Raw genomic sequence first — 13443 nt, forward strand, 5'->3', positions numbered from 1 at the left:
TCGTTCTTTCTCTCATATGTGTGTGTGTATAAAACTTTTGTGTATAAAAGTTAGCATCATTATGTGCTAATTGCTTATGCTAATTGGGAAATATTAAGGTAAACGATGTGTATTTTAACTAAAGTGAAAGTGAAAGTCGCTCAGTCATGTCCGACTCTTTGCAATCCCATGGACCATACAGTCCATGGAATGCTCCAGGCCAGAATACTGGAGTTGGTGGCCTTTCCCTTCTCCAGGGGATCTTCCCAACCCATAGATAGAACCCAGGTCTCCCTCATTGCAGGGGGATTCTCTACCAGCTGAGCCGCAAGGGAAGCCCTTTAACTGGAGTAGGTGGTTTAAATGACTCCATTTCAAAGACAACTTCACTTCAGTCATTCTAATTTTTAAATCTGCCTCTAAATACTTCCATTCCCAATAGCAAAATAAATAAATGGACTAACAAACAGGTCTTACTGCAACAGCAGTAATATATTATTTTACTTAAAGAAAAAAGTGAGATTTCAGATGTGCAGAAGGTCTAGGATGTTACCACCACTTTTAGAAATGTATATACATTATTTGCTTTTTAAAACATAAGCTTGAACTCAAGCAGATTCGCATCTTCTCAAATAAATTGATGAAGTTCAAATAAGTTACCTATAGTTGCACAATTTTATTATATTTATCACACTGTCATAATTTTTGTTAATCTACCCTACATGAAATTGCCTATAATTTTAATAAGCCTATATATAACATTTTGTATTCTGCATTCATGTACACATTTCCTTATATTAATGTAACTTTCATACTTATTATAGCAATAGAGCATAATATATTTAATAATACAGCATTCCATAGTGTTAAAACAGTTCCCTTTTGTTAGGTTATGGTATTAATAATAGCAGTTATAACACCTACCACTTACCAACTGTTTACACAATGAGTGTTCTGTTAAGCACGTCTTTTTACAAAGTAGAGACCATGCCTAGTTTGTTATGTGGAACACCTTGACTTTAGAATTTGGTAGACTTCGGTCTCAACTTCCTGTGTGATGATTAATCAAGGAAAAAATTCTATTTTGATTCCTCACTTTCAGTTTTCTCCTCTGAAAAAAATAAGAATAATAATAACTGACTTATAGGTTGTTATCTACCAGAGTGTGACACATGGTAAATGTTCAAGATATGGGAGAAGATTGTTCTTGGGAACTACTTCTAAAAATTATTTAACCTGTATAAAATGAAGATGTTTATATGATTTTGTGCATATTTCTATATGGATTTCCAGGATAATTAAGTAGTCAGGATCAGCAACTATATGCTAAGTGTCCTTTTTTTTTTTTTAATCAAATCCTCACTATCTTTCCATCATTCTTCTTTTTTTCATTCTTTATTTATTCTTTAAAAAAATAATAGAGCCTATTATAACCAAGAATTTATGAAGTCACTGCTTGACTCCAGGTTGCATCTGGCATGAAGGAGATGCTGTCTGTTCAACAAGCATCAGGGCACAATCTCTGCTGTAAGGCCAGTGAATAGGCAGAAATGTAGGCAGATATATTTGTTCACATGTCTGTCTTCTACAGGAGGCCGTAGTTGGTCATCTTAATGTATCATATCAATGCACTTGGCCAAGATATAGCCTCCTGGGAAAGACACATGTAAATAAAAAAGAATACAATATTAATCATAAAAATAGGTTTATACACAAAATGTTGTGACTTTATATTTTTTGTCTAAGGGATTAAGGAGGTTGCAGGATTCATTTCTGAATTAAATTTTTAAGTAAATACCAATTTACCCGTTAAATAGAGAGGAGTCCAAAGTTTAAAAGGTATAGTCCACCCAGCAAAAACAAGATGCAAAGTCAAATATGACAACATGAAAGAGACCTACCATTTTCCTACAGCTGTAATGACTGTGGTAGACGATTAGTGTTAGGGTAAGAGGGTGAGAAAGTAAGCAGGATCAGAAAGTACATAGGAAGCTGGTACATATCCTGTGCCTCCTATGTGACAGGCAGTATGCTGGACATTTTATGCATATTTGGTCCTACAGTTCTCAGAATAACCCTATTTAAGAAGTGATGGAAATAAGACTTTGAATAGAAAGTCAGTTGTCCAAGGTCATACAGCAAAAAAAATAGTGGAATTGATGTTCAGACCCAAGTCTTTGAGATCAAAACCCCTTTTCTTGTCATCAAGATGCAATGAATATTTAAATAGGAAACCACTTAAGTGTCTTTTCATTTGTTTCAGTTTAATTAACTTCTCTGAAGATAAATCTTTGGGATTTTATTCTGTATTGTCTCAAACTTCATCAAAAGCATGGAGTGGTTGTTCTAGACAACGTATTTAACTTTTCTTTGATATTCTTCAAATGAAAATGCTTCCTCTCCGTATATTTTCATGTATTATGTAGCAGATTCTTTTTAATACAGTTCTTATGCTTTGTTTTGTTTTGCTTCATCCCCTGTTTATCTGTTATTAGATATGACCCACTATTTGCTTTTCTATGGGATTGATGGAGTGTCTTTCACCTGCTTTAGGATGCCTCTGTTTTCTCTTTTAATCTTTCTAAGATCTTCAGCAAAGAAAACAACAAAAAACAAACCAAAAAAAAAAGAAAAAAAACCTGATTATCTGCCTTTCTAGAGGCTGGCACATACAGGGAGAGAATCAGAGCCTGGAGATTTGATTTTCTTCATGAGAAATTCATTCTGTCATACTGAAAAATAACATTTATTCTGGTGGCTGGATTTCTCCATCCATCCTCATTGGTCCAGCCTGTAGCCTGTATGCCAGACTGAGTATGGCTGAATCTACTCTCTTTTCTGGTACTTCCCCCGGGAAGAACCCCCGTGCCCCGAGAAAAAGCCCTGCTATACTCATAATACTGCACTGCACTGGATCTATATAGGGAAATGGATTCCCAGCTTCCAATCTGCTTCCAATCTGCTCTGAAGCACCCCCTTTCTTTAATATCATCCCTTCCAAATTGAGAACTAATAATTCTCTAGACCAGAAATCAGCCTATGATATCTGTAAAGGGTCAAATAGTAAATATATTTTAGCCTTTCAAGTAATACTGTTCTTTCACAACCTCTCAACATTACTGTTATAGCATAAACGTAACCAGAGACAATATATACGTGAGATGTTGTGGCTGTATTCCAATAAAACTTTATTTATAGACTCTGAAATTTGAATTTCAAATAATTTACACTTAAATGATTCCTTTGATTTCCTCCAACGATTTAAAAATGTGAAAACCATTTTTAGCTCACCGGCAGCAGTCTGCAGTTTGCCAGCCCTTGCTCTACACAGGCAGGATGCTTGCTTCTTCTGCAGGGTAAATTGGAATCTGACCATCATGGTCTCCAGTTTGACTGCTTTCTCTACAGCATCTCCAATGCAGAGCAGCACTTTGTAGTTTCTTGTGATGTGCAGTTTCTACCTGGAGTCTTTAGCTATTTTAGTTTTCTCCTCTATCTTTGTGTCCTCCCCTCTTGAGATCTCGTCACAGGCAAGGTGCTTAGACTGTGTTAGCAGTTAGTATCTGATCTAGAAGTGAAAGATGGGTTGTGTTTTTTTCTCTCTCTCTCTGGAAAATTTTTGTTATTTTACCTTTTTTGTTCTTCAGAAACCTCTCCAACTGAACTAAATTAAACTGCCAAATAGTTTGTATTTCTTTTAATGATATATATTTGAACTTCATTCACATGATTTTTAGATGATTCTTCTTACTCTTTCCTCTTGAGATTGTGTTGCAAACAGGAAGATACTTCTGGTAAGTAAAGGAAAGAATTGACAAAGCAAAAGTGTGACTTGAGACTTTCTCTTTTTCAGTTTCTACTTTTGTTGTTGCTGTTATTCATTTACTTAATCAACAAATATCTGTGTGTACCCAAAAGATCTTACATTTTGACAAAGATGAGTAGAATACCGTATTTGTTTTCTAGGATACTAAATGTGAAACAGAGATACGTGTTTTTATAATCCTCTTGATATCTGTTATTTATACCATAAGTCATAGGGAGCACAAGTCAGCATAGGAAGAAGTGTGTGCTTGGCATACTCCACGTGATATGAAAAAGAAGCATAGATTATAGAATAGGGCCCTGCTTGCAGCCTTAAATATTGTTAAATGAAGGGATTACCTGCACTGCAATGCTGTTGTCAAGACTGAATGAAATTTTATACACAGACATGTTGTAAGTGCTTAGCATATAACATCCCCCCCCAAATTTACAACAGAATGTTAAATGTTTTGGGTTAGGTTTTTATTGATAAATTTATAACCTTCCAGTAATGTGATACAGTTTACTACTAACTTTGTTACTTCTTAATCACTATATAATGTCTAATCACTAAACTTTTTACTTCCTTACTGATTTACGTAGTGTGGTTCCACTGCTATACTACTCATTAGCAGAGTTGTATAAATTAAAGCCCTTTCATTGGATTGCTTGTCAGTTGTCTTTTTGTGTTTTAATGCTGCAGGTTGTAAAGATGCTCTTGTACAAATGGCACAAAATGGTATCTACTGACCAACTGTCTTTTCTGTATGTGTCTGCTTAGGTCTGAACAGTGATGGCACTTATTTCTGTTACAAGTTTCTCAGTGGACTGTGGATTGACTGAACCATACCCATTCCCATCATGATGTATACCACCAAGGCTCCTCACTAGTAAGTCATTCTCTATTCAGTATCACTTGTGTGGTTATATATTGAGATGGTCAACACAGTATGCATTTATCTTGCAAAAAACATGTAAGACACGTGCATTGGTGTTACTCTTATGAAACGTGGCTAGACAGTCTATGTACCAACCAATTGCAAAATGAAAAAGTGCATTTAGATCCATCTATCATGTATTTTTACTTTTTGATATATATGGTATATCTAAATAGGCAGAATTCAGAAGTATAGAATTTTACCTCCTTTTTAACTGAATGAAAGTAGTCACTGGAATTTCAGTGACTTTTGGTTCTGTCATCTGATATAAATCTGGCAGTGTAAGACAGAAAAATCTTATTTAGCTTAATATTTTGAAACAGGTCAATTTTATTGCAGTTTTTCCTAACAGGGTATCTGATATACTTCCACTTACACAGGTGTCATATGGTAATTGACATGGGATATCTATGGTGTCATTGAAAGGAAATTCTACTCAATTCCCTTAATTTTAGTTCCAGCCCCAATATTTATCATCTAACTAGTCCCTTAAATCTTTAGGACCCAGTTTCTTCATCTACGAAATGAGAGGCAGACATTCTGCTTTGCCTAACTCATAAGATTGCTTTAAAGGATAAATGAGATCCTGATGTGAAATTATTAACAGTAAAACCCCATAAAAAATAGATGATATCTGTGGCTCACTAATACCACAAGTAGGAAGGTGGGGGAAAAAATCACAATTTTCTTTTAAAATTGGTTAATAGTGTCAAATATTTTATACGTTATTCACCTAAGAGATAAATGATAAGATTATACTTAAATGAATGACCCCAATTATTTTTTTTTGTATTTGAGAAAGGTATGATTAAATGAGGAGCACATGTTCCTCACATATACTTGCATACACAAATCCCCATCAACCATATAATTAGGCTTCTAGTTCTGACCTCCAGAATATTTACTCCATTAAAGTTTATTTTTAGGTGTTTTATACTTAGAGGAGACAAGATACAAGATACTTTTTTTTTTTAAACTTTACAAATTGTATTAGTTTTGCCAAATATCAAAATGAATCCGTCACAGGTATACATGTGTTCCCCATCCTGAATCCTCCTCCCTCCTCCCTCCCCATACCATCCCTCTGGGTCATCCCAGTGCAACAGCCCCAAGCATCCAGTATCGTGCATCAAACCTGGACTGGCAACTCGTTTCACTTTTTATGTGTAATTTCATTTCAGGATACCAAGAGGACAATGTAGAAATGCAGTCAGATATTACTCATTCAGTTTTAATATATTAAAATTTTTGTTTCTTGAAATATCTATAACACCTCATCTGATCATCCCCTTTAGCCAACAGAATGCAGCACTAGTCTGTTTAAAATAAAAAACGGAAAATGAAAATTTTGACAAATGTATTTAGTAATATAGAGAAAGACTTTTCCAGTAAAATTGAATGAATTATTATATAATCAGGCCAGTACAATAAAAGTGGTTTGCAAGTTCTTTTCCAGAAATTGGATATGATTACCATTGAAGAGGCAATGGTTTATTGCTGCTGCTAAGTCGCTTCAGTCGTGTCTGACTCTGTGCGACCCCATAGACGGCAGCCCACCAGGCTCCCCCGTCCCTGGGATTCTCCAGGCAAGAACACTGGAGTGGGTTGCCATTTCCTTCTCCAGTGCATGAAAGTGAAAAGTCAAAGTGAAGTCGTTCAGTCATGTCCGACTTTTAGCAACCCCATGGACTGCAGCCCACCAGGCTCCTCCGTCCATGGGATTTTCCAGGCAAGAGTACTGGAGTGGGGTGCCATTGCCTTTTATTATGCAGATAAAATTTTTACATATAAGTGAAACAAAAATCTTAATTAACAGATAACATACAGTCACTTGCTTATATTGTAGCATGGTGCTTAAGTATGGTGGGGTGAGGCAGGGCTAGAGTCAGATTGCCTGGGGTTGCAACCCAGTTTCGTCGTTTTCCAGCTCTGCAGTGTCGGACAGGTCATTTAATTGCTCTTTGCCTTAGTTTCCTCATCGTAAAATGGGTCTAATAATGAGTATTTATTTCATAGGATTGTTGTGTGAATTACATGAGTTAATTTGGTTGAGCACTTAGCAGCAGCACTGTGTGACACTTGTTAGGTAATCAGTCAGCATTAGTGATTATTATTCACTGGATAAGCATGGAATTATGGTGCTAACTATAGGTTTTGGAATCAGAAAGCCCTAGGTTCAAAACCATTTATGAATTAATGGTGAAATCTAGAGTAGTAACTGAACTATTTGAATTCTTAGTTTCTGAGAAATAAAATGAAAATAATTAAAATATACTCCATAATGCTTTTGTTAAGATGGTTTAACACAATATCTGGCACCTTTGTTGGGAATTTTGAAGGTATATTCACAGAGTACTATCTAATGCAATTGTAAAATAATGTACATCAGAGATTCTCTGTTTCTGAAAGTGTCTTGCCATATGTTATATTTAGGGGACTTTAAGAAATGTGTCCAATTACAGGATTTGTTCTGTCCAATCCAGAATTTCAAATAAGACAAACAGATAATTTAAATCAAATTACAAGTATAAGCAACAAATATGACATCCTGATTTAAAAAATGAAAATTACCCACTGCATTTGAAAATATGTGGGTTATTTTCAAATATCTTTTGATATTGATTTCTACCATAACTTCCACAGTGATGAGAGAGCAGGCTTTGTATTATTTCAATATCCTTAGACCATGAAATTTTTGCCCTTTGTTTTATATCCCTGGATAGGTTCCTTGTCTCCTGGTTTATAGACTCTGGGAACCTAAATAGAATTTATATCCTGCTGTTGTATGAAAATTGTATAAATCTTAATTATGTTGAAGTGGTTCATAGTGCTTTTCAGGTCTACTATATCCTTCTACTTTTCTGTCCATTCATTCTATTAATTTTTGAGAGCTTGATATTGAAATTCCAACTAAAAATCTTAATTTTTCTAATTAAAAATAATTGTAATATAGAGTGGGACTATACGTAGCTTTGTTCTGTATTTTCCAAGTCTTCTATAAATGTATTATCATACTTTCATAATTTAAAAAAAATTAAAGTAACAGAAATCCATTGACTGTTTTTTAGGCCTAACAGGGAATATCAGCTCCTTATTTGTTAGGCAGATTGGGCTGTTACTGCATTTAAAATGACTTTCCGGACAGAAAGGGAAGAAAGAAAGGAGATGGAAAAATAGAATATGTGTCACAAAGTGGTAGAGAAGGAGAGTTTAAACTTTCGTTTTCATAATCCTATGCTCTAAAACAGACTGCATACTTGTTCTTATTATGAAGAAATTTAAAATATTTTCTTTTAGACTTGTGTTGGACAAAATTCAGTGGTTGGAATAGGTGGCAATTTTCAAATGAGTCATGAGTTGTTTCCAAGGTGGGAAGTACTGATAAATTGGGGCCGTAATCCAGGAGTGGATTGTGGCTGGCTGCTGTGTATCACTCGGAACAGAAAGCCGAGTCTCTTTCCCTCACGTTTTAGTTATAAACCATCTGAAACAATGGCGATGTTCGCTCAGTCCATCTCTGTATCCATCCACATCAGCCTCCAGAGAGTATTTCACATGTAAATGGAACCCGACTTGTCCATAACTTGGATTATAACATTATTGAATGCTTCTGCACACACTCTCCTTTATTCTTGTTTATTTTTTCAATAACTTTAGCTTTTATCAAGTTTGCACCTGACGAGGAAAATCATGTTTGTGGAGAAAGCTTTTGAGGGTAAAGGTTTTGGAGGTAAATTCCTAGGTCGGAGCCCACAAACCATGGATGTAGGGTGAGGCTTGGCTGCTGCTTTGCTGTCCCTGCATGGGACCCTAGGTGGCCAGATGCACTGACGAATCTGGTGCTTTTCTGTCCTGCTTCTCCTGGGCTCTGCCTTATCCCATGCTTTCAGTCCTTCAGCGTGGCCACCATTCATATTTTGAACTCGCATATTAGGATTTCACATGTAACAAAATGAAAAAGCAGCATCGTGGTGTTGGAATATCAGCCGTACTGGACAGACAGATGCTCATATGTCCTTGCTTATTTTCATAATCTTTATAGATTTGTGATGTTTATATTAAACATTTTCATGAATTTAGAAGTCTCCTTCTAAAGGAGTCTGACTTAGATGTCAGTCTGGTACTTGATAAAAGGTATCTAAAAACTAGAGAGAAGTGCCAGAATTTGGAGGAGACATGGGGTATTCAGAAGGCAGGAGTACTGGAGTGGGTTGCCATTTCCCTCTCTAGAGGATCTTCCTGACCGAGGGATCAAACCCAGGTCTCCCACACTTTAGGCAGTCGCTTTACCATCTGAGCCACCAGGGAAGTCCATTCAGAACTGAAGTCTCCTCTAAACTGGAGACAGGAGATTGAAGTGTTTATCAATGGAACTTTAAGAATAGGTCTACTCAGTCAGGTCATAATCGTAAGCATAACATCATTGTGATAAGGGGAATAGTGTAAACCTCTGATTCACAGTTGTGAATGAGCAGAAGGTATTCAGGGACAAGCAGAAGAGTTGATTAAAGTTGAATAACTACTGCAGAGTAACCAGAAGTGGAATAAGATGAGTTGTGAATGCCTCAAGGAGCTTTACCTGGCCCCCTTTCATTGGTCTACTGTGATCTCCTCCACCTTTTTGCTGGCCAAGCCCAACCTAGAAGCACCCAGCCTTACCAGTGTGACACCACAAGCCTCCTCCTGTTTGTGGATACTGCCCATCAAACTCCAAGTTGTCCTTCCAAACTCATTTGACATGCTCTCCCTTCTATGAAAACTTCCTTAATCCTCCTTTTAAAATTGACTACTCTCTTTTCTTTCACCCGTGTATTATGTACACGCCTGTTTGGTAGACTACACTCACTTTTTTTCCTATTATTGGTTGACATTTCTCTCAGTCCATGCAAGCTGCTAAAACAACACCATTGACTCAGTAGCTCATATAAACAATGGAAGTTTATTCCTCACAGTTCTGGAGTCTAGAATCCAATATCTGCACTGGCAGATTTCATGTATGGTACACGCTTGTTTCCTAGAAAAAGCCATCTTTTTGCTGTGTCCTCATGTGGTGGAAGTGTCAAACCAATTTCTTTAGCTTCTTTTTTGTATCCTAAGTGTATTAATCCCATTAATGAGAGCTCCACACTCATAACCTAATAACCACCTCCCAGAGGCCCAACCTCCAAATACTCTCACACTGTGCATTAGGATTTAACATATGAATTTGGGGGACAAACGAGCATTCAATCCACAGAAGCATCCATCTTTCCTATTGCATTCTTGCCTTATTGAGGGTAGTCCTTATCTTCCTCAGTAAGATTATTATTAATTTACATGGTTAAAAATAACCAGAAAAATGAAAAGTGGCTACTTGCAATGTACCATGATGGTTCTATCGTTTGTATAAGTTACATAACTGACTCTAGTAACATCCTTAGTAGTTTATCATTAAGCATATTATTTTTAGATCAACATTTCAAAACTGATAAAAATTACTTAATCTCATCTTGACTGAGGCTAGCATGATTTCCTCCATGTAAATTAGTAAGAAAAAATAAAGTAGTTCTCAAGGCTTTATTCAGTTCAGTTCAGTCGCTCAGTCGTGTCTGACTCTTTGTGATCCCATGGACTGTAGCACACCAGGCCTCCCTGTCCAGCACCAACTCTCGAAGATTTTATTATATTAATTATATTTATAATGCATATCACATTTGTGTGTACATGTTTCATATATTCATGAAAAGTATCTACCATTAATTTCATTTGAGAAGGGAGGAATGTATCTATTAAGTGTAATGAAAGGTCCCTATAGGTTCAAACTGTTTTTAAAAAAATAGAGGGAAAAATAATCAAATCCCCAAAAGCCCTCGATGTCAATGAGCAAAAGCCTTTGTAACATGGCTAACTGAAATTTTATCTGAAATTTATTTCAGTAACTGTATATCACCCAGATAGTACTGTTTTAACAGGAAAGACTGTTAAGTCCACTAAATCCTTATGGAAACACTCGACTTTCATCTTTGTTACTTACTGTACTTCAGTCATACACACAGGAGTTGGTACAGGCTACGACTTATAAGTAGCACAGGGTATCTCAAGCTGTTCAGCTTTCACAGATGGCTATAGAGAGATAAGTGGGAAGCATTAGGCTAATAAAGACATCTTTAGGAGAGGAAAATGGGTTGACAGGGTACTCCAGGTCTCAATGTGTGAGCTATTTTAGATTGACATGCTTTAAGCAAAAAGGGATAATGTTTGAATGAATCCTATATTAAGAATATTCATCCAGTTGTGTCAGCAGAAATATAATGGAGTCATGTAGGCATTATCCCTGAACTAAAGCTTGGATACACTCAAGCAAGTAGAGTAATGCAGCAAGAACAATATATTTGAAAGGCTCAGGTTTTGTTGTTTTTTAACGTCCAAAGGTAACACTTGAGTGAATTCCAGGTTGTTTCCTGATAGCTTTGTTAGTGTCTTCAAACTGTAGCAACTTGGTGACCATTTTCTGACATTCTTTTTAGCTGAAGGACTTAGAGTTGCATGTTGAAATTTAATGATAATGCTGATAATGGCTCCCATCTACTAAAGTAGTAACTGTGCAGTGGGGTTTCACTGTACAACATCCTTTAATATTCACAATATCTCTGCAAGCATGGCTCTGTCTTCTTTTTACAAAGGAGGAAATGCATAAGGAGCAGGGTACACTACCAATTTATATGCGTATTTATGTAACCTAAATTTGTGACAGCCTCACCACTGTAGAATGGCATGTAAATATGGAGGCACATGATATTTTGTATGTGGAGTTAGAAAACTAATTTTGCTTTCAAAAGTAAATTATATATTAATTATATATTCAAAATATGCTTCAGATTTTAAACCATGCCTTTTTTAATATCCTGAAAAGTAATTATAACATAATTAAAGATTTCCCCTTCTATCCTTCTCCAGCAATTGATATGGATAAAAATGAGAATCTGGATCTAATAGAGACATGACCTCAAGCACATACAGGAAGGTGTCTTTCAGGAGAATGCATTAACCATTTTTAAGATTGAATGGTTTACCATTAAAGTCAGATATCTTTAACATGTTTTATTACATCTTATTTTTTTCACATTAATGTGAGTGTGTGTGGTAGCATAATTAATTGATTCCACAAGGTAAAAACTAACATTCTTGGCCTTAGTAAGTATATTATATCCACTGGCGTGTGTGCTCAATCATGTCCGACTCTGCAAACCTTTGGACTGTAGCCAACCAGGCCCCTCTGTCCACAGGATTTTTCAGGCAAGAATACTGAAGTGGGTTGCCATTTCCTTCTCCAGGGGATCTTCCTGACCCAGGGATTGAACCCATGTATCTTGTGTCTCCTGTATTACAGGTGGATTCTTTACCACTGAGCCATCAGGGAAGCCGTATGTCCACCAGGCATCCCATCAAATTCTTTCACATGAACACTCTCTTTTTAGCTCACTTATCTGCAAAGAATTGTTCTGATTTGTCTTACATTTGGCTTATCTATATGGTGGACTGGAGAAGGCAATGGCACCCCACTCTAGTACTCTTGCCTGGAAAGTCCCATGGGCAGTAGAGCCTGGAAGGCTGCAGTCCATGGAGTTGCTGAGGGTCAGACACGACTGAGCGACTTCACTTTCACTTTTCACTTCCATGCATTGGAGAAGGAAATGGCAACCCACTCCAGTGTTCTTGCCTGGAGAATCCCAGGGACGGCGGAGCCTGGTGGGCTACCGTCTATGGGGTCGCACAGAGTCGGACACGACTGAAGTGACTTAGCATATAGCATAGCATATGGTGGACAGAGATCACCAGTGTTTTACTGTCTCTTATATGTGCCACTCAACTGATCTGAAGGAAAAAAAAGTCTGAAAACAAATAAGCCTAGGAAGCAGAGATAGTTTTGAAGAAGCCGTGTTTTTTATACCTGTTGTTTAATAAAGAAGATAATTACAATATTTTGAAGTCATTTGAAATTTAAGGGGATTAAATTACCTGGAAAGAAAATCATGTTTTAAATTATGTTAGTTCAATACTTGAAATTGAAGAACTCAGGTGTCTCATGTACTCATGCTATAAATATTAATGGGCCTCTTTCAGTACAGTAGGCCCTGAGTTATGTACAGTAAACAAGTTCCTGTATTCGTGGAGTTTATATTTCTAGGTTGCAATTGGGGAGTGAGGGGCAGGAGTTGTGGAAAGAAAGGAAGTAGAATATGTGTGTATTTATGCATATGTGTGTGTGTGTGTACATATAAATGTATGGTGATATGTATCATTAAATACATATATATATACACAAATAGTAATAAATTTGATTTTAAATGAATGACCTTTTTATAGCAAAAAGAATTCTTGCTTTAAAGTTTTTCTAAAGCATAGTTTTAGATTAGAGTTTGAAATTCTTACTCACCAAAAGTTTGTATTTTAATCTTTTCCGGAATGGGAAATTTTTATAAACTATATTAGTCATTGTTTTAAAATGGTTTATGTGTTTGCTATCTTATTTTCTTTATTCATTAAGAATATTTGTAGATGTGTCAGAATCTGAAGGAGAACCTCCCTAGAGTATTTTGTACACCATCAGATTGCACTGAGACTGCAATCGGCTGATGAGGGACAGAAAACTTGAACCCTGTGAGACCTAACGTGGGGCGGGGATGGGGGGAGAAGATTAAATTGAAGGAATAGGAGCAATTTCTAAAATCCAAGTTAAAGT

At 36.3% G+C, this 13443-nt stretch overlaps 1 protein-coding gene across 4 annotated transcripts in view; it reads left to right on the forward strand.

The window, feature by feature from the left end:
- Positions 1 to 13443, forward strand: part of CHRM3 (cholinergic receptor muscarinic 3) — a 566459-nt gene that overhangs the window by 157430 nt on the left and 395586 nt on the right. For all 4 annotated transcript variants that reach the window (XM_027530596.1, XM_027530598.1, XM_027530599.1 and 1 more), the window contains exon 2: positions 4565 to 4673. The gene's annotated coding sequence lies outside the window, so the exon portion shown is untranslated. The remainder of the gene's footprint in view (positions 1 to 4564; positions 4674 to 13443) is intronic.

This window comes from Bos indicus x Bos taurus, chromosome 28 (genome assembly GCF_003369695.1).
Source record: "Bos indicus x Bos taurus breed Angus x Brahman F1 hybrid chromosome 28, Bos_hybrid_MaternalHap_v2.0, whole genome shotgun sequence".
NCBI classification, from domain to species: Eukaryota; Metazoa; Chordata; class Mammalia; order Artiodactyla; family Bovidae; genus Bos; species Bos indicus x Bos taurus.